The sequence below is a fragment of the Mus caroli genome, chromosome 15 (genome assembly GCF_900094665.2).
Source record: "Mus caroli chromosome 15, CAROLI_EIJ_v1.1, whole genome shotgun sequence".
Lineage (NCBI taxonomy): Eukaryota > Metazoa > Chordata > Mammalia > Rodentia > Muridae > Mus > Mus caroli.
In genome coordinates this window covers 73,495,224-73,518,140 of record NC_034584.1, presented here as the reverse complement: position 1 = coordinate 73,518,140, position 22,917 = coordinate 73,495,224, and the positions used below count along the sequence as shown (strand labels likewise).

The 22,917-nt window shown below is 54.5% G+C and overlaps 1 protein-coding gene across 2 annotated transcripts in view; it reads left to right on the top strand.

Moving 5' to 3' along the window:
* The first annotated feature begins 4,728 nt into the window (after positions 1–4,728).
* Positions 4,729–22,917, top strand: part of Kcnj4 (potassium voltage-gated channel subfamily J member 4) — a 28,177-nt gene continuing 9,988 nt past the window's right edge. The window contains exon 1 of one of the 2 annotated variants that reach the window (XM_029469426.1): positions 4,729–5,293. The gene's annotated coding sequence lies outside the window, so the exon portion shown is untranslated. Of the gene's footprint in view, positions 5,294–10,613; positions 11,111–22,917 lie in introns of those variants that run through there. The other variant, XM_021183764.2, reaches the window with a different exon arrangement.

Below are 22,917 nucleotides of genomic sequence, written 5' to 3'. Positions count from 1 at the left end.
CCCGCCGCGCGCACCCTTGGCCGCGCGGTGACGTGGCGGGGCGGCCAGGCGCGGGACTGGAGCCAGGAAGCAGCGCTTCCCACGTCCCCACGCCGACAGACGGGGCAGCTCGCACAGTGGCTGCTGGCCCAAGCCGAGCCCCTCCCTCTCTGGTCCTGCGTAGGCGCCAAGTGTTCCCCTCATCCCCAGAAACCACAGTCAGGGCCTGGCACTCCAAGTCCTGACTTTCATAGCTCTGTTGGGGCCTGGGTGGTGGAAGCAGGCTTTCTGATGCGGAAGACCTCCCAGGTTGGAACTCCCCGGGAAGTGGAGCCATCACCTGTTAAACTCTGAGATAATCTTGTTGATGATTTCCGGTGGGGAGAGAGGCTGACCCTGAGTCCCCTTTCTGGGCTTCAGTATTGACTTTACAAGGGAGATGCTAATGGTGTAAAAGAGACTGAGTGTGTTGGGGATGCCCACCGCCTTCATTTCTGCCCCCCTCTTCTTCATGTGGGAAGACACTGGAAAGAATTTCACTGACCAGGGAAAACTCCAAGCACATCATAGAGGCAGGCAGGATAGAGTAGGAAGAATCTTAGGTGGGCTGGAGGCCTCCATTGCTATGTGAAGCATCCTCTCTGGGCACAGGTCTATTAATCTATAGCTATGGAACCGATAAACCAAGGGCCTTTCTGCCATCTCCTTGATCCCAGCCCCCCTCCCTCCCGTAGCTGGTTTCTTCCTAAAGAAATGGCTTCTTCTGGCTCCCACTGCGTGCAGGAGAGGCTTTGGCAGGATGAAGATCTGTTGCTTACCGTGTTCGTGTTCGCCAACTCTTTCCTGGCCTCCATTACTTTACCATTACTCCCCGAACAAAGCAGTTCTGGGAGGCTTTGCATGTGACCAGTAGCACTGCCTGGGGCAGGGGGGTGTGCAGCATGGGGGACCCTGGGCAGCTTGCTGTGAATCTACACACACACACACACACACACACACACACACACACACACACCTTTCCTGGGGAGATGAAACACACTTGTCTGCTCACCCCAGATAGGGAGCCCACGACAGACTAAAGTACAGATAGTGCCAATATCCAGCTTCATGAATTAATGAGTTTTTCTGGAGTTACTTAGAGGAATATGGGTGAAGGGTTGCTTACAGGAGCAGGAATGACTCAGAGACAGCTGCATCACCAAAGCCCACCCAGCATGGGTGACAGCTCACAAAGCTGGAAACCTGAAGCTCTTCCCACTGCCTGCAGGCAGCTCAGCAGGTTGGAGAATATCCTGCCCAGGTGCCCCAGTTGGTCTAAATCTCTCGAAGGGAAGGCTGCTGCTCCTGTTCTGAGTCTTCTCTGAAGACTTACTCCCTGCTTACTCTGGCAGGGAGGAGCCTAGGGAATCTGCTCAGTTTCAGGGAGTTCCTGAAACTATTCTTGTTGTTGTTTACCTCACTGCTTAAGGAGCTACCCAGCAGGATGGAATGTTTTAATCTCAGAGGAAGCTTATATAAAACACACAGAGACAAATGCACACTCACACAGACATACGTACACATGGACACACAAACATACACAGACAGACACATACAGATGCACACACAGACACACTCAGATACTCATACACACATACAGATGCACACACACAAAACACGGGCTCAGTATAGGCTTGAGGGTCACCATCTCAACAATGTGCCCAAGTAGGGAGGGCACTGCCATTCTCACACCACACACAGAATCCAGGGCTCAGAGAGGTGCTGACATTTCTGACGTTTACATAGGACACCGTGTCAGCCTAGAGCCCAAGGCCCAACTCCAATCTGACCTCAGCCATGATAGAGTTGGAATTCCCAGCCCAGAGAGGTGGATGACCTGGTGTCAGCAAAGATTTACACCAGACAAGGAGCGTTCCTGTGATGAAGGCCAAAGGGCTTGCGCATCTGTGGGAGGTTTGCATACATGTCGGGTGCTAGGCAGCACATTAGACATAGGGGCAGCCCTTTCCTGTGCAGCCTTAGAGCCCAGGGGGCAGGCAATGGACCCTGAGGTCAGACAGGTGAGGTACATGGACCACGGCTCTCTGGGAAGATAAATGGCCCTCAGTTCCCTGCCTAGATGCGTCCCCCAAGCAATGCCCACAGAAGACAGTGGCTATTTAAATCTCTCAGGTGAGGCTACCCAGCCAGCTGGCATCTCCTTCCAGCGCCCACATCCTCCTCAAACCAGAGAGAACGAAGCACATGCAACACATCTGTCCGGGAAGCAGCGCAGCTGTCAGTGGGGCCTGAGGCAGGGAAGGGGCTGAACCTTCCCCTTCCTTTAATGTCCAGGAGACACTGGCAGGGGGACGGGCCAAAAGGGAGGCCTGAGAAGTGACCATCACAGGGGCAGAAGGGAAAGAACAGGCTGAGAGGCTGCAGGGCTTGGTCAATATCCAAGGTCTGCTACTGTGCCTGTGAGCCTGTGCATGCCCCTTCTCTGGGCCTCAGCTTGCCTGTCTGTTAAATGGGGGAAATGGAGAAAGAACAGCTGAATGCTTTTCCATGATTCTGGTGTCCGGCGTGCTTGAGGCTCCTATGAAATGGATACTAAGTCGGCATCTTACAGATGGAGAAATGAAGGGTCCAAGTTGTTTACTGCGCCTGCAAGCCTGCGTCAGCATCCTTTCTCCCAGGTACTGTCTCTCTCTGTTTCTCCCGGGTACTGTCTCTCTCTTGTTTGGCAATGAGCTCTTCACACCCATCCCATCTCCAAGGTGGAGCATCTGAAAGCACCAGGGAAAGCAGGTGTGCTGGTTTCTACCCCGGTAATCCCAGCACTTGGGAGACGGAAGCAGGAGGATTGGCTTGAGTTCTGTGACCCAGTCTCAGTAAGAAAGAAAGAAAGAAAGAAAGAGAGAGAGAGAGAGAGAGAGAGAGAGAGAGAGAAAGGAAGGAAGGAAAGGAGGAAGGAAGGAAGGAAGGAAGGAAGGAAGGAAGGAAGGAAGGAAGGAAGGAAGGACTGGAGAGATGGCTCAGTGGGTAAGAGGTCCTGAGTTCAATTCCCAGCAACCACATGGTGGCTCACAACCATCTGTAATGAGATTTGATGCCCTCTTCTGGTCTGTGTTTGAAGACAGCTACGGTGTACTTGTATAAATAATAATACATAAATAATATTTCGAATAAATAAATAAGAAGAAAAGAACCTCTGTAGTAAATCCCCCTGGTTAGGTAAGATACTCCAATCCAGCCTATCCCCTGCCTCCAGCCATCCTTTCCCATCAGCCCCTGAGCCCGGTAGATAGGAGTGAGTACCTCACCCTCCGTGCCTCAGTTTCCACACGCCCAAAACTGTGCTTACTGAGGGGAAATCAAGGGAGAAATTTCCCTCAACTTAAAACTGTGAGGAGCGCTCCTTCTCACTCCCTAAGCAGCTTATATGTTCAAGGTCAAGTTGTGGGAGAGAGAATGAGGGTCGCTCAATTATAAAAAGAAGATATGCACACACAAGCTTATTTTTCCCCCTTACTGCCTATAGTGCTTTCTTATATTTCACCGCGATGTCGAATACCCTGCAGGGTTCCAGAAGACAAGAAGAATCTATTCTGGGGGCACCTAAGACCCACCAAAGGCCTGTGGCCTGGTCTCACAAACAGCCCAGCCAGGGGTGAGCTCCCAGCTGCCCTTCTCTCACTGCGGCTGGACCCCAGGTGTCCCCAGGAGCCTGATGGCTGGCAGGTCCAGGGTTTACTGATCAGGCAGTCAAGGTTGTGAAACTTCCCTTCTGCTATAGCGCCAAGAATATATATTGAAAACCAGCTGAGTGCCAGGTGCCCCGAGGGCTGAAAAACAAAACAAAACAAAACAAAAACACAACTCTATGAAGCTTTACAGGATTTCTTTGGGTGCCCAGTGGGGAAGGAGGGACTGGTCACAACACTGTAAGACCTAGCGGGTGGCATAAGAAATCTTGTTTGAGGAAGTTGCAAGCAGTATTGTAATTAAGGAGAAGTGTCAAGGCAAGTGAGTTTTGAGTAGTAGGAGTTTGCCTCCAGAGCCAAGAGCAGAAGTAAGGAAAGGCCTACGGACAAGGAGGGAGGCAATGGCGCACTGTCCCAGAGCCTCTGCGCGGCTCTGAGTTGGAACAGATGATCTTCAGGTTAGGCAGAGGAGTTGAGAGTCTCAGCAGCCTAACTGAGAAGCTGCTCTGTTTAAACCATTGTTTCTCTCCGGTCCATAGTCTGTGTGTATATTTTTATTGGGATAGTCACAGGGTCAAAGTTAAGCAAAGCGTTTCGAGGGAACACGTAAAGAATCACTTGTCAGCTGTTCGATCCCCTTCGCAGAGACCCAAAGAGGGCTTGCAAAAACAGACCCCGTGCAGCCTCCGAGGGCGAATGGATTCCCATTCAGTAGCGCCTTCCTGGCGCGGTAGAATTCAGCCACTAGAAGTGCTCGGGATTGACTGTGCGGAGTGGGGGGTGGGGTGACGCGGGTTTCCGCACATCACCGCGCTGTGCTTCTGAGGTGTGTGCCCGCTACTCTTGGAGAGTTACTCTAAGGACAGGTGTCGTTTTCCCGAAACCCCAAACGCTGTGGTCCGCGGGCTGCTCTAGCCTGGTGGCTGAGTCGTGAGCCGGCCCTGGCCCGGGCGAGGTTCCCACGGCAACCGCAAGCCGCTCCCGGCGTCTCCGGAGTGACGAGGCGCGAACCAAGACCCGGAGCCCGGATTTCTGGAGCCGAGCCACGGAGCGAGGCAGGAGAGAGATCGCGGCTGGCCAAGTGAGGAGGGGAGCCACGCCGCGGCCTTTCGTCCTTGCGCGGGCATCCAACAAACTCCACTCCCACTCATCCCAGCCTCAGTGTGGCCATCAGCTGCGGCTAGATACCCTCCTGGGGATTCCTTCCCTGCTATCAAGGTGGGGAGACGGAGAGCTAGGCAGCATCCCAGTATCACTGGGCGAAGTGGGCAAAGCCAGGCTCTGTCCCCGGTGGCTGATATTCCGGACAGAGAACTGTGCAGACAAGTGGAAGACAGGCCACACGCACCTCCTCTGGTTCGAGGACTAGCCCAGTTAGTAACCTGCTGTGTGGTCTTGAAGTCCCCACTCCTCTCCAGCTCTAGGAGATGGAACATTACCACCAATGTCTCAGAGTAGCTCTTACCAAGTGTGTGAAATAGTCACCAAGTTTAAAAGAAGCTGTCAAACTGCAAAGTGCCTTGCACATGCCAAGGGCCATCTCCGTCTCTGTTCTGATCCTGTCCCTCACTCCAGCCCCAGAAGCTTGGTCTCAGAACCTTCCATGCCTAGAGGTTTCAAGCCTGCAGGTGAGTCCACCCCTACCCTTTCCTCCCTATGGACAGAGTCCAGGACGGTTCTCCTGGGACCTACGACTCTGTAGCCCAGGTATAGAGGGATTCACAGAGGTGTGGCCTTCCACCTACATACCCACCTGTCCCTCAACTCCACAAGATTAAGCTCCTCACTCCTGGAGGTTGTCTGAAGACCAGGACCTGTCCCCTGGATAGAGCCCATTTGGTGCAGAATGCCCTGGGAGAGCCATGTGTTGGGCATGCATTTGGATAGTTGCATTGTGAGTGTGTGTGTGTGTGTGTGTGTGTGTGATTCATGGGGGTGGGTGTGTGCGTGCCTGGTATGGCAGGCCTTCGTGTGTGTGCACTTTGGATAGATGTGTGAGTCTGTATATGTGAATGTGTGTATTTATGGCTGTGCGATGTGTCATGTGGTATGTGATGTTCATTCCTGGCGTGTGTGCTTACTGGGCATCTATGTGTGTCTTTCTGGTGTGGATGCCTATCTAGATAGGCCTGTGTGGGCTGTGCTCAGGGTCTGCAGAAGTGGGTGTGTGTAGCTGCTGGGACCTTGGGTGGTTTGTATATAAGAATGGTCTGGGTGTGCTGAGGGTCTTGGAAGTAGAAGATTTTCCCTCCCATCTCTGCTCACCTGGTGACCTTCTTCCCCAACTATGGACTGTGATGAGGCCACTGGGCAGGCAAAGACCAGCCCCTGTTCCCTCTACAGACCTGTGGCTGCTCAGGTCTGTGGCCACATATACCACCAAAGGCTAGGTTGGATGGGTGAGCCTGGGGCCAGGGCTCATGTGATACCCCTCAGTGCCTGGCCTCCTCCCCTCCCCACAGCAGGAGCAGCAGCAGGAAAGGTTGGCGGAGGGGGGCTATTTTGGGAGCATCTCCTTAGCAACAGCTGCCACTGCCGTCTGTGGCGGTTTTTCTATAGGTGCTAAAATATTCCACCCTGGTGACTGAGTGCTGGGCGGTGGGTGAGGATGGGGACTGAGGGTGGGAGAGACCCCTACAGTCTTCCATCCCAAGGGTTGTCACCCTGACATGGATGCTGGCTCTCTGGACCCCCAATGGCCCTTTTTCCACTCTGGACAAGGAAAGAGGAAAGTCTCTTGGAGGTGTCAGGACTGTGGAGCTTTGAGGCAGGCCAGTTGGGTCCTGATCTGATGTCTTATCTAAACAGCTGGGTGGCCTCAGTTTGCCTCATCTGTGGAATAGGCTGGCTGGACTCTCAGCAACTTTCTAAGTCAAAACAACCAACAACAAGAAAACCCCATGTGGACCCAGTAACAATGGCCATTTCTAAGAATGATTTATCTTATTTTATGTATAGGAGTATGCAGTAGCTGCCTTCAGAAGAAGGTATTGGATCTCATTACAGATGGTTGTGAGCCACCATGTGGTTGCTGGGATTTGAACTCAGGTCCTCTGGAAGAGCAATCTGTGCTCTTATCTGCTGAGCCATCTCTCCAGCTCCCAACAGCTGCCCTTCCTAAGGGCACTCCTAACCCCAGCTCTCCCACCTGTCAGCCCTCCCTGACCCGCACTCTTCCCAGCTCTGTGTGCAGGCCGCTGTGGGACCCGGGAGGCCTGAGCAGGTTCCTGGAGTGGGCGTTAGTGAGCTCTCCGCCAACCTGGAATGACCCTTCTGTTTTTTTGTTTTTGTTTTTCGTTTTTTTGAGACAGGGTTTCTCTGTATAGGCCTGGCTGTCCTGGAACTCACTTTGTAGGCCATGCTGGCCTCGAACTCAGAAATCCGCCTGCCTCTGCCTCCCAAGTGCTGGGATTAAAGGCGTATGCCACCACCGCCCGGCTAGAATGACCCTTCTTTAGCACCTCGGTAGGTGTTGAACTGAGTTTCAGTCCTGGCTTCTGCGTCTGTTTATTCCAACTGAGCCAAGGCAAGCCATTTCCTCTCGGGACCTCAGTCTTTGTACCCGAGAATTGAGGAGAGTTAAAGACTCTGCTTCACAAAGTTTAGGGGTCAGATGGGAGATAAAATAGGGGCCTGTGGTATAATGAATGGACAGACAGACTTCAGTGTAACATGTTTTCCTCTGGACAGTTGTCTCTGGTGGTTGAAGCTGTGCATTCAACACAATCCTGTGCCCCAGTCTCCCCATTGGAACAGTAGTGCCTGAAACATAGAGATTTTATTTTGTTTTGTTTTTTGGTTTTTCAAGACAGAGTTTCTCTGTATAGCCCTGGCTGTCCTAGAACTCACTCTGTAGATCAGGCTGGCCTGGAACTCAGAAATCCGCCTGCCTCTGCCTCCCAAGTGCTGGGATTAAAGGCATGTGCCACCACTGCCCAGCTAACATAGAGTTCTTGTAGAGACTCAGGCTGTGGGTGATTCTGAGGGCCTGGGACAGTGCTAGCTGATGGGACAAGTCTGTGGAGTCTCAGATTGTCTGCTCCATCCCACCATAGCTACCTCTCATGGCATGCTTCTGTATTGGATGAAGACTGGTCCACTTGCCTTCTCAAGCCCATCCCATTACACATGAGGCCTCTGAAGTTGGTCCAGAGAAGATATGTAACTTACCAAAAGTTTACACAGGTTCGAAAACACCCAAGCTGTCATTCTCCTCCAGGACCTCTTACACACACACACACACACACACACACACACACACACACACTGCTAGGCTTCCTACCTCCCATCTCAAACAGGGCATGAGCTACTAGACATGGCCTGTGGCAAGGTCTTCCCAAAACCTTCAGTCATTCTCAGAACACAGTGTTCAAAGTGGGGATGTCTCTTATTCTCCTGCTTTGCCCAGGGAGAAACCAAGACCCAGCGGGAAGAGAATTCCCAGCCAGGGATGCTTGGCTGATTGTTGGTGGAAGAAGGACTCTATTTCCTGGTGTCCCTAGTCCTTGCCTGGCTTGGAACTGCTCTCATAGCTCTCCTCACCTAGCTCCTGCCCTGATGCCTTCCAGGGCCTCAGCAATTACCCCACAGAGCATCCCAAGCGCAGCAAGGTGGCCTATCCCTTCCTCAGACTTCTGCCTAGTGAGCTGGTGAGAAACAAGTAGCCTTGCAAGAGCAGCTGTGCTGGACCTAACAAGCCCTTGGTTCTGCATGCCCCTCCATCTTTCTGCTCTCTTTCTTCTGCATTCATCACCCTCAGGGAAGCCCCTGGCCTGTGGGGACAGCCAAAGATCACCTGCTGTCCCTTAAGCCTGCTGATTTCAGTCCACACAGAGGTGCAGGAGATACTAGGCATCCGTCAACTGCCAAGTGAACACTTAGTGTGCTGGAGGACGAGAATCTATGCACACACACACACACACACACACACCGTGGAACATCAGTCCTGGCTGTCTGCCTTAGGGCACAGCAGGGTAAGAAGAACAGACACTGCACAGAGAAGGTCCAAAGTGCTCTGGAGGGCACTCATGTGAGGAAGAGCCTGCTGCCAGCACCCACCTGCCTCCAGCAGCCTGTTGTGCACAGGGCACCGTTAGCGCTCATAGTTTGTGGCAAGTTAAACAGAGACTTACTCAAGGTCATGCTGTTTCTAAGTGCTTTTGAAGCCAGGTTGGTCTGATTTCCTAACTTTTAAAATAAGAACCATACTTATGTCTAACCCAAGGGTTGGGGAAAGGTGGGCCCTGGGGTGCAGGCTGATTGAACAAATAGGTGCTGGGCTTGGAGAACAGTGGAAAGGCTCCGACTGTGAAGAAAGACCAAGGGCATTTCAGGCAGTGGGGAACAGAGCGTGCAGGCAGAGAGAGGTGTGAAGGCATCTGGTACGTTCTGGAATCCGTGGGAATTGGAGGACATGTGTGAATATACGGTGTGCGGGAGCCTGACAAGCGAACCGTCCTGAGGCGTTGAGTTGGCAGATCCTTTGGCGAAGGGAGAACCCACAGAAAGATGGCTGTGTGGCCCTGCGTAGCATTCATGAGTCTTGTCCTGGAAGGTCTGCTTGGCACAGGAAGCCAAAGAGATTGGAGACTCAATCAGCTCTCCATAAGCTTGTGTGCTTCCCTTCCCCCCAGCCCCCCAATCCCGTGAGATCTTCTCCCTCTGAGATCTGGGTCCAGTCTTCCATGGCCAGAGGTTCAAATGCTCTCTGTTTGCAGGTCTTCTAGACTCCTATGGCTACAGAGAAGGGCTTTCCTCACCTGCTTCCTTAGAAGGCTAGGTGACAAACGTTCAGGAAAGTGGCTGGCTCGGCAGGAACTGGGAGGTGCTTCCAAGAGTGTGGAACTTAGACCTGAGCTCTCTGGGGGTGATTGGGGGAAGAGAGTCTGGATCTTCTCTTATAGTGCTGGTGAGATGCCTCCATCTTTAAAGAGGTTTGCTGCTCTGGCAGAGGACCCAAGTTCAGTTCCCAGCGCCCACATGTCACTTCACAGCTGCCTATAATTCTAGTTCCATGGAACCTGACATCTTCTTCTGGCTTTCACAGGCTCCTGCCCGTATGTAGCACACATGCACGCACATGGGCATCTGTACATGCATGGTGCACATACGCGCACACATACAGGTATCTGCACACATAGACATAAATAAAAAAAGGAAAGACAGATTAATAAGATGAGAAGAAAACAGGGACTAGGGTTTGTTGACTTCCACTCCACTGGGTGGCCTTTTGCAAACTTTTGGACGTCTGTGGTTCCTCAGTTTCTCCTTTGTGAACTGAAGCCTTACTGATTGACTGTGCCACTATTAGGGTTCTTCCAAAAGAACGACCTCTGTCTCCTGAAGTGGGGGTGCTTAGGGCCCTTAGCTGCTAGCGCTTCGGGAGAGAATGCAGACCACCCAGGAGAGGGTCAGGGCCACCGGGACCCCCACAGGACCGGTTCCCACCTACCCTCCTCTGGGCTCGGAGCACCCTCCCCACCTGTCCCCAGGGGCCTCGCAAATCCGGGAGTGGATCCTCCTTGGAACGGATCCTCGGGTAGGAGCGCGGCGGGGCGAGGAGGAAAACCCGGGCAGGATCTGCGCGAGAACCGGACCCCGCAGCCTCTCCTTCCCCCCACCCCCACCCCGACCCCCGACCCCTGCTGGAGTCCTGGGTCCCGGGCGCTAGTGGCCTGCCCGCGTGGGTCAGACGTACCAAGAGGGCCGGGGTGGGGTCCGCTCGGGGCTGGCAGCCCGGGCGCGCTGCCTCCGCAGCGGGGCGCGGGTCACGTGTGAGGAGGGGCGAAAGTCTCCGAAGCGGGGCGCGTGCTGCGAGTTGGGAGTTCTCGGCGCGCCGCGGGCGGCGGGAGCTCAGGCTCCCGGGCGAGCCGGGGACGCGGCGGGGACCGGGTCCCAGACGGAGGGGGCGGCGGCGGGAGTGGGAGGGACGCAGACAGAGAAGGACACAGCCGGCCGAGGAGGCGGCGCGGGGCGAGGCTGAGCCCGGGCAGGGGCCGGAGCGCGGCGACCAGGTGCCACAGCCCCGCGGGAGGAGAGGCGGCACCGGGACACAGCGGCGGGGACCTTGTGGCAGGCGCGAGGTGGCCACAGAGCCAGGAGACCCCAGAACTGAACAACGAGAGGGTCGTGGGGCTGTGGGTAACAGCGGGCAGTGGGGCGCCTTGGGCCCCTGGACCCCACGACCCGAGCCCGGGCTCCACGATGCTGCCGCCCGGGCGGCGCCCAGCTCTTGACGCGGGGCAACACTGAAAGTTACGCAGGGAGCGGCGCGGGACGGCGCGGAGACCCCGAGACCCACAGCGGCCGCCTGGGTCAGCGGCGACATCGCGGGCAGGCGGCGCCCGCGTCCCAAGCCGGGCGCCCCGGACTCCGCCCGCCGGACTGCGCCGGGGGATGTAGCGGACACTCGCCGCCCAGACCCTCCTCGGACCTTACGCCCCGGGGTAAGCTCGGGCTCGTCCATCGCGAGTACTCTTCGTCCGTCTGTCCGTCCCAATGTCTGTCTAGCTCAGAGAGTTGTTTGTCCTGCCGCTCTGGCCATACCCGTCCTGCACTCATCTATCAGACCCGATTCCTGAAGGGTCCCAGTGTGGACCTGTGACTTCCCCCCGAGCTGGCGCGCTCCGTTTATTTGGCCATCAGAGCGTCTCCTGTGGGTTGTGGCTGGCAATAGAAGGGAGATGGATGACAGAGATTTGACCTCCTGCCCTGGCGACGGCCCTTCTCTGCCCCCGCCCACCTCCATGCCAGGAGCTGCGAGGCAGGTGACTTGCAGCAAGGTGGGAAGGGGGCGTCTCTGCTTCCCACCACCCACCTGCAGTCTCCGTGAATGGTTCGGAGTATGACAGAAATCTCCCTTCTGCTGTGTTAAGCACCTGCCTTGTGCCAGATAACCCCAGGGTAGGTGAGCCGGTAGTAGCTGAAGGAATGAGGTAACAGTAAATGAAGCATTTCGGGGATTAGAGTGGTGGAAACTAAGGCTGTAGAGAGAGGGGGAAAGATGCTTTTTCTTCTGCAAAGGGGAAACAGCAAAGAGTCATGCCGTGGGCTCTAAGCAAGGAGAACTTCACCACCACCTGCAGAATGCCCACTAACCAGGTCAGCCTACTACTGCCCCTCCCCCCAACACACACACACAAACTATGCAAGGGGACTCAGACTTCAGGGAGCAGGGAGCGGTAGACCAGCTTGGCAGGCAGCAGTGCCCTCTAGGCACCACGCAGGGTGGCTGGGCTGCGCTGACAGGGAGGGCCTCAAGAGGGGGAGAGCTCCAAGTAGTAGGCTGAAGGACCTAGGGACCGGATGTGGTGTCTAGCCCTGGACAGAGACGGGCTGGACCCAGGGATCCAATATTCACTCCACCCCCACTCCCATCCATCCCTGCACCTTGCAGGACTGCTAGGAGTCCAGAGCCATGTGTAGCCTTGACTTGGCTTCTGAGGGGAGCAAGTGGAGAAACAGGGACAGTTGGGGCAAGTGGAGCGGGAGGACTGAGCCTGGAACATTCTGCTCTGCCCTCCTATGGAAGAAGGGTCTCTTTCTGAAGTTTTCCATACTGGGCATCAAGGCTTGTATATCCCTTGGTCCAGGCTTCAGAAATGAGCCCAGCTAGTTGAGACACTGGGCAAGTTATGCTCCCTAAGCCTCTGCCAGCACATCTGTGGAATGGGGACACCAGACCTGCCCCACTGACCTCCAATGCAGGGCCTTTGAGCTCTGTGAGCAGAAGACTCTTGGTAGGCTGGAGAGGGGTGGGCAGATGGGGGGGGGTAAGAACTCAGTTTACTTTGAGGGAAAATAAGTAGTTAGCTACCAGTGGCAAGAATATGGCTGGAAATACAGACTGACAGTAATGGAGGTGTCTAGGCATAAGTTGGGGGACCTGGGACTTGGGCGCTGTACCTAATGTTATGCTTAAAGAAACATCTTCCTAGGGAAAAAAAATAGAGGTGACTGGCCAGACAGAAATGTCCGTGGGCTTCCACTGGGGTGACCTTGGGCAGTTAGCTTGACTTCTCTGAGTCACAGTTTGTACCAGTGGAGAATGGGACTTCATGTCATTGTCACTGGCTTGCAGACAGTGTCAGGGCCCTGGGAAAAGCTTGCAGAGCCAAACCATGCAGGTTCTAGAGAGACATTTGTGGATCGGAGGACAAAGTCACTCTAGGATGCTGTGGGAAGATTTCGGGGCTTAGGATGAGAGGGAGGGGGAGGAGGAACTGTGTGGGCTTACACAGGGCGGGCTGGTTCTTAATGTGGATCTGGGGGAGGCGGGGGCGAGTGCTGAGGGGGGTGTGAGGAGGAGGGGGCCCCCTCTGCGGGGACCACTGAGTCACGAGGACATGTAAGCGACATGACAACCAGCAACGTGGTAACCAGGAAACAAGCAATGGGAATGGAGCTGGAGCAGTGTGTCGTGGTGGGGGAGGGTGGACTGGCAGCACCCAGGCTTGGAGGGTCCGTGCTGGGTTAGGCTGGTCGGCCTGCAGGGGGTGCGGGGCCAAACAGGCTGGGTAAGAACGGAGGTGTAAGAAGTGACAGGAGGCACCCAGGGGCTCAGCGGGGCAGGGGGCTTCTCTGGTCCCTCCCCAGCTCCTCTTTTCCTCCTGATCCCCACCCTTCATGCCTCTCCCCCTAGGATGCCAAATTTGGCTCACGCAATCTGTCGTCTCTCTTCTGAGATTGGCACGGGGATAGAAGCCGAGTGCATTACATCAGCGCCTGATCCCCCTGCACTGGGGGAGGGAAGGGAAGGACCAAGGACCAACCAGGCCAGGCTGGGAGTGGAAGGGCAGCAGCCAGACTTCAACTTCCTAGCTTGTCTCCTGTTTGCTCTTCTTACCCTAATCTTAGATGTAGGGGGAGTTTGGGAAAGGCCATGACGAACCTAGAGGTGGGACCAGGACTCCAACCTTGGGGAGGTTCCATGACTTGGGCAGGAACCAGTCAAGCCCTGTTGCTGTCTCCCTAGCTAATTGGGACCAAAGAGTTCTCAGGACTTGGTGTGTCATTGCCTGGCCATGTGACCTTGGGCAGATCCCCTTGCGTAGTAGAGTCTACATCTGTATAGTGAATGTTGGCCGCTTTGTAGTATTGGTGACTCCCCTGAGAGGAGCCACTTTGGCTCTCCAGGTCCCCGGGATGGATCCTGTGACCTTGAACAGCAACTTCTCTCCTTATGCCTCCATCTCCTCACCTGTGAAATGGGTATGTTCAAGGTCACTACCTGGACCCTGGACGTGAGTTGTGCTACGGGAGCGAGGGCAGGGATCTGGCTTCAAAGCCACCGATAAGAAGGAGTCCTATGGCCTTCCACATGATCGACAAAGATGGAGAACAGCCCAGCCTGGCCTTCACGGGACAGGTGGTGTGGGAGGATGGTTTCACCCGCACGCAGAGGCTTTGCTCTTGTACCGTTGATCTGATGCCGTCATTGTACAAGAATGAAAACTGGGGCCCTCAGGGAGAAGTGGGTTCTGGGGCCACAGTGATGGCCTAGGAGCGGAGGAAGCAGAGCTCTGGCTCCTGATTCTCAGCCCCCTCTTGGAAACAGGCAGGCAAGCGATGTCTTCTTCTTTCTTTGGCCAAGCAGAACAGAAACCCTGAGGGACTGGCTCTGGCATCACCCCCTCCCCTTCCTCTCCTGCATCCCTTACCCATTGCTGCCATCAATGACTTCACTTCTTATTCATTACTTGGTCTCCTTGGGGGGATTCCTCTAGAATTCCTTTGCAGACTAATCTGAGGCTGTCCCTGGGAGGGACAAGTTGAATTTAGGGTTAGCCTAAAACCTTACGGTCCATTCTAGAATATTCCATTCTAGAATATTCCTCTCCCTGGCTGAGTTTTAGGCAGGAGATGGTTTAGTTGCCCCCAACAACATGACACCCCCTCAGGGATCCTCTGGGGAGGAACTTATTTTTATAGACGGGAAGACGGGCTTAGTAACAAGGACTGAGTTGGCCAAGTTACCCAGAGTCAGCGAGATAGATGGCCTGTTATCCCGGGAGGCTGAGAAAGATGGGTACCGGAGGTTTGGTGAGAGAGTGAATACTCCTCTCCTAGGGCTGATCCGACTGAACCAGCCCTCCTGCTGGCGACTGTCACCTCATGGGTGACTGTGAATGGCATCTCCCTCCACCTTGGGAATCCTTGGGTCTTTGATATTTCCCAAAGACATTCTAGAAAGCCACATGTACCGCTCATCCGCCGCCCACCTGCCTGGCCAGGTATGAGGCTACAGGCGTCCGCAACTTCTTCATCCTCCCCGCAGTCCTCCAGTGATGATGTACTGTCTCCATACTACAGTAGGAGACGTTGTATCCCAGAGAGACCGTGCTACCTGTCCAAGGTCACACGGCAAGCAAGTATGGAGGGACGGGGTTTGGATTTAGACTGATCTGATTCCCGGGGGCCGTCTCTAGGGTTTCCCCAGAGTGGAAAATATTCCTCCCCTGGGCTGGGGTTTGGCAGGAGATGGTCTAGTCGCCCCCACAGCCTGACACCCCCTCAGGGATCCCTGGGGGCTCCATTCTCGAGACAGATACAGACATGAACCACTGGGAAGAGCTCATTTTATAGATGGGAAGACTGAGCTGGCCCAAGGTGACCAAAGCACCAGCATTCTGCCAGGCATTCTCTAGCCCGGGACTCTGTCCCCTGCACCAGTGAGGCCTTAAGTGGATGGTGCCGCAACGTGGGGATGCGGATGCGGATTCAGCATCTTAAGATGCTGATGGTTCCATGCTGGGGCTTCCAGAAGAGTCAGATGCTGCCATTCCACGGAGCAGAGAAAGCAGGCATGGCAGGTCCTGTTTATAGTCTCTGGGCCTTGCCCCTAGATCATCTGCAGACATCAGTATTCACAGCCTCATGAGTGTTGGGGCTGTGGAGTGAGAGACCTGTGTGACAAGAGACCGTCTAGGAGACAATAACCAGAGTCATAGCTCTGTGTGACCTTAGGTCGGTGAATTGCCCTTTCTGAGCTTGGTCTGCACAATGAGGTGATAAAGTCACGGAAAGAAAAATCTCTTTGCCTCCGAGTAACTGCCACGGGGCTATGTCATCTCTAAGTGCTCCTCCCTCCTTGTGGGGACCCTGGGCCCTGGCATGGGCAGGCAGGAACCCTGGGTGTTGGCAGAACCATTAAGCCTCCTCAGGCCGACCGACTCAGCCCTCTTTGGGGTGTGGGGGGGGATCTCCGGGCTCAGCCCTTCTTCTCTTTTTCATCTTTATTTTTCTCCTGCTCCCTCTTCCCTGGCGACGTGGGCTGATCGCTGCTCAAACTTTTAATTCACATGGTAATTGTAATAATAACATGGGCCGAGGCCCCTCTGCCTGTGACATTGCAGCTGGCGGAGCTGAGCTAAGAATAGAGCCTGAGTCACACACGCACGCGCGCTCCTGCAGGCGCGCACTCTGCTCCTGGGTGGTGGGTGGGGTGAGGCATGGGGGTAGGGGGCTCTGGATCCTGACCCCCTACCTCTAAAGGCCTACGCAACAACTGTCCCCCACAGACCGCCCTCTGGTCCCGGACTGAACCAGTGAGACATAAGGCATGGTTGCTTGTCATTCACAGAAGGGAAACTGAGGCTCCATGAGCAAACATGGCTGCTGGGAACGTGTGGGACTGGACCCGAGAGTGTTGGCTGACTCTGAAGCCACTGTTCTGTTTCAGGACACACAGGCCAGGGGAAATGGGAGGCTCTGGGTCTGGGCTGCTGCCCCTGAAGGAAGAGTTTCTCACCCCAGCCTTCTCATAACCTACCACCTGCATGCAGTGGGTGCACACGAGGACCTTGCCTGGGGTTGATGGTGCTATTGCCTGGTGACACAGAGATTGTATGTAGCAGAGAGTGACTTCAAACTTCTGATCCTCCTGCCTCCATTTCTGGAGGGCTATGATGACGGGTGCAAGCCACCGCCACCACATCTGGCTTCTACAGTGCTGGGATCTGTTTCGTCCACACTAGACAGTCACTACCAACTGAGCTCTAGCCCCAGCTCTTACAGGTTGTCTTGAGGGAATAGCAGGAGGTGCTAGACTTCCTAGTAAAGTCTCAGTCAGTGTCCCCTCCACTGTCCCATGAGCAAAGCACCCCTGTTTCCGTGTGAGAAAACTGAAGCTTGATGATAAATGTTTGTCCCAAGTGCCACAGGTATACCATCTAGACCTACATAACTCCCAGCCCCAGAAGCCCCAGACCCCTCTTTTATTTTGGTCTCCTGCGACCAACCTGGCTCTGCTCCCAAGCACAGTGTCTCCCTCTCTGCCCCCCCCCCAACCTTCTCTCCACTTTTCTGTGGCTGTCTGGGTCAATCCTTAGCCAGAACGTGGCCTCAGCAGGCAGGGTGAGGTGAAGTGTCACTTGGAAGACACACCATCAGGTCCTAACTTATAGGCTATCAAGAAAGGTGAACTTCTGTATTCCCCCACCCCAGTAAGAGCCATGCTGGGAGAGGTGGTGTCATCATGGCGACCTACCACTGAGAGCATGGGTTGAAGCTGCCTGGGGCCCCGTGGGGCCTCCAGCTGGGCATCGATGAACTGGGGAGTGCAGCCGCAGGTGGGCTGAAGAGAAATGTCACCTCTGTTTTAGCTCTCCTCTCATATCTTCCTCTCCTCTAGCAACTCGCTTGGGGCAAATGGACCAGGGGACTATCTGCCTGGCGTCAGGCAAGCGTTTGACTAGTGAAGGTGGCGGAGTTGGAACCGATTTGTTCTTGAGAGCCTCTTGGGCCCCTGTCGCCTGCCCCTCTTTGGGGTGCCTGTGTCTTTGAGGACTAGGAGAGGAGAGATGGTCCTCTCCCGGGCAAGCCCACAGATGAGAGACAAGGGAAGAAGCAGAGGCTGCCTCAATGGTAGAAGGAAGGCTCAGCCACTCACAATCCTCTGTGACCTTCACCGGGCCACTGTCACCCTGAGGGGGCTTCTGAGCTCTGTGAAGCAAGGGCTTCTAGTGGGGGGACATGGGGACAGTGAGGTGAGTCTAGCTTTTCCAGTGCAACCTTCTCTGTCATTGGTGTAGGGATGGGAGGGGCGAGGTGTGTCCTGTGGGGCTGAGGTCCTGCCATCTCAGGAGGTAGCAGAGTTAGCCCAGGCTTCCTCATCTGGCCTCTTCCCACTCCACCGTGTGATTCCTTTTTGCTCTGCCCATGTTGAAATGTCATTGGTCTGGGGAGAGACAGGATAGGGGTCAGTGGGGCACAGACAGAAACCATTGCCTTCACATAACTTGTCTCTAGTTGCTGAGCCCTTCCCTTGCACCTCCCAGCGGCTCTCTCTTCCTGTTCTCAGACCTGCTGCAGCGGGGTGAGACATCGAGTGGGCCCCTGGCCTTGCAGCTGCTGATCAAAGCTACCTGACCTTGGAGAAGTCCTAGCTGGGCACCAGGGCCACCTCCCTGGACATTTGGGAAGTCAGTGAACAGGAGAGAAGAGGGTACAGCTAGGTCAGAGAGGCTAAGATCATATCTCAGGGCTGTCCTGGGTCCCCAAGTCCTTAGATGAACCTCTCAACCAGCTGAGCCTCACTCCTTGCAGTCAAATGAGCTACCTGTCCTAGGAGGTCTGTGAAGAAACATTGAATGGCACCTGCTGAGGGACAGTGAGGGACAGCAGGGAGTCCTGGCACAGAGCCAGACCCAGAACCCAAAGGAACGGATCGTGGGGACTGCAGTGTGATGTTCACAAATATTCCATTGTCTCAAGTATTCATTGAGGTGAATGAATGAGGTGCCTATGTCTTGGCCTCCCAGAGCCCATGGCATGGCATGCCTGTAAGTGTTTGCTTGTTTGAGTGGAATAGGGGTCAAACCGCAGGCAGAAAGCATGGTAGCTGCATCCTTTCCTGTCCCCATCCCCTTCTACATTTTTTTCTTTGACTGCCTGTTTTTTTGTTTTTGTTTGTTTGTTTGTTTGTTTGTTGAGACAGGGTTTCTCTGTATAGCCCTGGCTGTCCTGGAACTTACTCTGTAGACCAGGCTGGCCTCGAACTCAGAAATCCACCTGCCTCTGCCTCCCAAGTGCTAAGATTAAAGGCGTGCGCCACCACTGCCCGGCAACTGCCTGTTTTGAGACAGGGTGTCACGCAGGTACCGAGACTGTCTTGAGCACTGCAGTTCGTGTTGATCTTTGTTCTCTCTCTGCCTCCACGCCTTCAGCCGCTGTGATGACAGGACCTGGCCACCAGTCTTGGCTTTGGAGAGAAATCCTACTCCCAAATTTCTGCTCATTCTCAGCCCTCATCACCCTTCAGGACAGGGCTTTCCAAGTCATACAAGGGAAGATCTGGGAGTTGTGGCTCAAATTTGTAATCCCAACCTTTTGATAGGGTAAGGCGGAAGGATTGCTTCAAGTTTAAGGCCAGCATGGTGAATTCTGGGCCAGTCTGGGCTACAGAGTGATATTAAGAACCAAGTCACAGGCAGGGCCTGACCTGGGCAACACTAAAATACAAGGCATGTGTGAGGGGAAAGAGTGTTTTAGGATGTCACTGGTGTGTGTGTGTGTGTGTGCGCGCACGCGTGCGCCCCGCGCATGCTTATTAATAATACATTATACACGGTATGTTGCTTTTACCCTGCGTCTTGTTTGGAGCTGAAAGGTCAATGCTCTGGTAGAGATCTTGGAGACAGTACTATTAGAAGCTCCTGTGTATATATGGCTTCCTTTTCTCTCAGACCGTCTGCTCCAAGGGCCCAGGTATCCTCCACCCCTATGCCTGGCCACCCACCAGACCTGGGTCCCCAGACCCCTGGGGACCAGCTGTCCCCAGGGCCTCAGTCCTACCTGAGCTGTATTCCAAGCTCTGTCTTGGCCAGCTTCTTCTGTGTTTTAGAACGCATACATCTCTACAGGGACTCTTTCTTAAGCCCTTAACTGCGTAGACTCTTTGGCTCCTGTTTTGGCCCCAGACACTTCACAAGATCTGAATGAGCTCAGAGGGCTCAGGCCTACTCAGAGTGCGTTTTTCTTTTTTCTTTTTGAAACATGGTCTCGCTGTGTAGCTCTGGCTGTCCTGAACTTAACTGAAATCCACCTGCCTCTGCCTCCCAAGTGCTAGGATTAAAGGCATGCGCCACCACTGCCTGGCTCCGAGATGAGTGTCATCATGCTCAGCTCTGAACTAATTGCTTCACCCACAGCACATAGTTGGGTACTCAAAATATCACTACTCACGGCGGACCCTCCAGGGCATTACTGCAGACATGCTAGACAGGAAGGCAGGTGCTGAGCCAGCTCAGGATGCTGTTAGGTGGTAAATGAATGGATGGTTGGTTGGATAGATGGATGGATAGATGGATGGATGGATGGATGGATGGATGGATGGATGGCCAGATGGATGGATGGAGGATGGATGGGTGGATGGATGGAGAATGGATGGATGGATGGGTGGATGGATGGATGGATGGGTGAGTGGTTGGATGGGTGGATGGATGGATGGATGGATGGGTGAGTGGGTGGGTTAGCTGGAGCTGGTGGGAGATGATCTGAATCTATGAGTCAACACTCAGTGGACAGGTAAATGTTCTCTTAGTCGCAGTCCCTTGGCTATTGCTGAATAATATTGGGATGTGACCACAGTCCCTCACCCTCACCTCCCTGTCTGCTGTGCCCTCTCCTCTAGTCCATGTCCCACCTCCTAAACCACTGTTCTTCAAACTTCTTCCTAGTGCACAGGATTCTGGGGCTGGGCTGCCTGTCACCCCTCTTTGCCACAGAACATTCAAGATATGGTTCTGTGGAGGCCTGAGACTTGAGCTGTCCTGTCCCCCGGTCTCCTCTGTTGACAGCTACTGTGCCGTGTCCTATGATACAATGGCACAGACGGTCCTCCTGGTGTGTGCTTGGGGCCACCTCTGCTCCCTCATTACAGCATCAAAAATAGCCTGTAACATCCCGTGACATCGCCCTGCTCAGGCCCTTCACGGGAATTATGACAAGCTGCACAGATCTCATCAGATCTCATGTCCTTGTCCCTTGCCAGTTGTATGTGAAGCGTTCATTGCACACCAGGCTGTGGAACTCAGGGCGAATGGTCAAGAGACCTGGGTGGATGGACCAGTGACATAAGGTCCGTAAGGGCTGATGGGAGAGGTCATGGCGGCAGAGTACAGGACATTTTTGAGCCTAAGGCCTCAGTCAGAACTCCAGTGGGAGGGGGCTGGGAGCGAAGGACCCACAGAACTTCAGCGAGAAGGGTACCTACAGCCAGAGCAAAGTTCCCAAGGCAGGCTGATTTGTTCTGTTGGTCAGGACCTGGAGAAAGGCCATATGGCTGCATGGCGAGGGTTGGGGTAAGGAACTGGGGCAAAGTCAATGTGAGGGGACAACCTTACTTGTGCCCAGAGTTCACCTTTGGGAATGTGGGGAGCCCCAGAGTTATGGCTAGGGAATGATGGAATCCTTGCCTGAGAAGGCCAGGAGAAGGTTGTGGGTTGAGCTGGAAGCCATGGGGACATGGGATATAGAGCATCCGGCATCCTCTCCCACTGACCTGTTCCTCGGCAACCTGTGAGATAAGAATGGGACCACTCCATCTTAGAATGAGGACCACAGCACAGCCATAGTGTTCAGTGAATATGTTCTCTCCCTGCCCTTAGGTTCCGGGGGTGAAGGAGGTGCAGGGCTTAGGCCTGAGCCGCCCTGGCAGGGCTCACAGACTGAGCAGGAAAAGTCAGGAGGCAAGTCTGCTCTGAGGGAAACGTAGCCGCTGATATTTTAAGGCTCAGGACTGGATGAGATCACGGAGTGGGGGGTGGGGGTGCAGAGGAGCCGAGGAGGGAGGCCAATGATGGAGGGGAGTTGATGGCTGCTGGTGGTGACTGGTGGCTGAGCCTGTGCTCCCTGGATGTGTGACTTATAGAAATGCAGGACTCAGGGCAACCTGAGTGGGGTTCTCAGGTCTGGAGGAGTCAGGAACAAGTTGGGAACTGGTCACAGGCTCCTTTGGAGCAGCCTTAGGGAGCAATAGGGAGACTGGGAGGGAGGCCCGTGCATGCCCTTCAAGGAGGGTTTTTGTGGGCTCGGTGGGGATGCAAGCATGAGGACCTGAGTTCGGGTCCCCAGACCCTGTGTAAAAGGAAAGGTGGGCAGTGTGCTTGTAACCCCAGCATGGGGGCAGGGCGGGAGGGGGAAGCAGAAACAAGCAGATCTTGGGATCTTCTGGCCAGCCAGTCCCAGTCAAAATAGCAAGCTCCAGGTTCATCGAGAGACTCAACAGAAATCACAGGAGCAAGTGTGTGCACTCACGTGTGCACACTGGCACACACATGCATGCATGCACACACACATACCCCAGAATGGCTGCATCTTAAAATTTACACTCTCTGGTCTCTGTACTCTAGAGTTTACACCCCTTAGGTGACTCTGGTCGTGGTTGCAGCATGCATACCAGGTACTATTCCTCATTTTGTAGCTATGACTCGGGAGTTGAGGCATGTCTCCCAGGGTCCCAGGCCTCTAGGGGACATGTTCTTGGGCCGTCTGAGATCATACTATTTGTTAAGGACCTTAGGAGTGCTGTGACCCATCTCTCACAAACACACATCTATCCAGTGCTAATTTTAAAACTCACGGGTGTTTTCCATAGGTGATACACTCACACGATTCTAAAATTAAAAGACAAACGAAAGAAACAGTGAGTATTCTCTGCTGTCCTCCATCCCGAGCCACCTGCTTCCCCTCCCTCGAAGCAGTCCGTGTCACGGGTTTTCCTGGGTCTGCATCCAGCCAAGCCGAGCTGAGCCTGGAGAAGCAGCAAGTTAAGTGTAGCTATAAACTCCTCTCCATTTTCACACGAGGTAGTGACTCTACACGCCACTCATCGCTCATCACCGCTACCCTTTTCCACTTAAAAATACATCGCTCAGACCCACAAGGCTCCAGAAAGAGCTGCCTCCTTGGCTGCTATGGCTGCGCGGTGCCGCTCATAGATGGGCAGCTGGGCTGCTTCCAAGCTGCGCTTCGACAAGGAGGCTGCCTGCCTCGCTCTGCTCCTGCACCCCACGTGTGCCTGTGTGACTGTGATGGTCTCCGGCTGTGAGATGGCTCAGCCATCATCACATCAGGGTCCTGGTGACCTCTGGCTGGGCAGAACCTGACAGAGTGAGGGAGGAGGAGGGAGGAGGCACCATCCTGGCTCTGAATCCCCCCATCCCTCCTCTTGTATCATTTCTGGCTCCTTCCTTCCTTCCTTCCTTCCTTCCTTCCTTCCTTCCTTCCTTCCTTCCTATCTTCCTTCCTTCCT